Source organism: Penaeus japonicus, unplaced genomic scaffold (assembly GCF_977035675.1).
Source record: "Penaeus japonicus unplaced genomic scaffold, GWHDUDI00000001_assembly GWHDUDI00000013, whole genome shotgun sequence".
Classification (NCBI taxonomy): domain Eukaryota; kingdom Metazoa; phylum Arthropoda; class Malacostraca; order Decapoda; family Penaeidae; genus Penaeus; species Penaeus japonicus.
Window position 1 is genome coordinate 7,611,782 of NW_028234415.1, and position 2,231 is coordinate 7,614,012.

Here is a 2,231-nt window from a genome sequence, read left to right on the forward strand (position 1 = left end):
TCTTCAGATACAAATAGAGAGAGAAAGAGAGAGAGAGAGAGAGAGAGAGAGAGACAGACAGACAGAGAGAGAGAGACAGACAGACACAGAGAGAGAGAGAGAGAGAGAGAGAGAGAATGAGAGAGAGAGAAAAAAAAAAGACAGAGAGAAAGAGAGAGAGAGAGAGAGATGCAGGCAGAGAAAGAAAGAAGACATAAATAAAGGAAAGGAACGGAGGTGAAAATCGAAAATCGTGGAGATAAACAGCCAGTCAAAGAGAGTGAGAAAGAGGCGAGGGAAGGGTAAAGGAGAAAGTCCTTTACCACTTGTTAGTAAATGATGATAAAAACGTTACCAAATAAAACCGTGACCAAGTATTAAAAAATAGTGAAAGTAATGATTGTAATGAATAAATAATCATCAGAAACTAGACAATGACAAATTAAATGTGTATATATTTCGGATTAAACCCTTCCAGAAAGGAGAAATAAATGACATTTTTTCTTTGAAATTCCTGTTGATCGCAAATACCACACTACAAAGATGCCACGACACGCCCATAAAACCCAAAATGACAAATACAATAAGGAGACAGATCAAACTTTTGCTTATCATCTTCTTGAAAACCCAAAGACAACAAATCTCAAAGGTATATTTTCCTGAGAGACCGTTTGTTTTATCAACACGTGCGAGGTGACAAGAGGTGGTGCAGGGGAAGGGGGGGGGGCGGGAGAGAGAAGAATGGGAGACGGAGAGAGAGAGATAGGAGAAGGGGAGGGGGGGGGGAAGGGAAGGGGAAGGTCATCGAGAGAGAGAGGGAGGAAGGGAGGGAGGGAGGGAGAGAGAGGGGTAATAAGAGGGTAGGGGCACCGAGAGAGAGGGAGGGAGGGAGAGAGGGGGTAATAAGGGTAGGGGCACTGAGAGAGGGAAAGGGAGGGAGGGAGAGAGAGGGGGAGTAAGTGGGTAGGGGCACTGAGAGAGGAGGGAGGAAGGGAGGAGGGAGGAGAGGAGGTAAAATAGGAGGGTAGGGGGCACTGAGAGAGAGGGAGGAAGGGAGGGAGGGAGAGAGAGGGGTAATAAGAAGGTAGGGGCACTGAGAGAGAGGGAGGAAGGGAGGTAGGGAGGGAGGGAGGTAGTGGTAATAGGAGGGTAGGGGGCACTGAGAGAGAGGGAGGAAGGGAGGTAGGGAGGGAGGTAGTGGTAATAGGAGGGTAGGGGGCACTGAGAGAGAGGGAGGAAGGGAGGGAGGGAGAGAGAGGGGTAATAAGAGGGTAGGGGCACTGAGAGAGAGGGAGGAAGGGAGGGAGGAAGGGAGGGAGAGAGAGGGGTAATAAGAGGGTAGGGGCACTGAGAGAGAGGGAGGAAGGGAGGGAGGATAAGGATAAGCCAGATTTGCGGAGCAGATGCTACGCCGGGCTTGTATGCAGTAACGCGAGCCCGCCTGTGCCAGCGTGTGCTGACTCGTGAGAGAATGTGCCGACGAGTGTTGAGAGAGTTGGTAATTACCCAACGCAGTGCCAGCTACGGGAGTAACCGAGGTGAGAGTGGAAATAAGAAGGTAGGCGGGACTCGATCTGCCGACCACGGGGATGTGAAGTCGACACGCTACCAATGAGCTAACCAGACGGCTAGGGAGGGAGGGAGGGAGAGAGAGGGGTAATAAGAGGGTAGGGGCACTGAGAGAGAGGGAGGAAGGGAGGTAGGGAGGGAGAGAGGGGTAATAGGAAGATAGGGGTGAGTGTCGATGGCTGTTCTTGTGAAGGGAAGGCTCTCGGTTTAATTTGCTTTCTGTCACTTCGGGGAAGGAGGAGGGAGGCTGAGAAATGGATAAAGGGCTAGACTGGATAAGATGACGATGGCAGAAATTGACTCACTGTATATGGATAGTGATGAAATCGATTTTGGTGATGATGATAAAGACAACGGGTTGGGCAGATAGATACTGTAGATGGAATGGTGGAGAGTGAAGGGTCGGAGAGAGAGAAAGAGTGGGTGAAAGAGAGAGACAGAGAAAGAGAGAGAGAGAGATACAGACAGAGAGAGAGAGAGAGAGAGAGAGAGATTAAGGCCGATAGAGATGAATCAATCAGACAGACGCGGAAATCATATCAAATCGAATAGAAAATTGAGAAAAAGTCTACCGGGAATATGTGATTGACCCTAATTACTGAAGCGCCAGATAAATGTAAGCTTTGAAGAGCATGGCTGCGCGTGCCATTATGCAGCTGGTAATGGGCGTGTGTCAGCCGTGA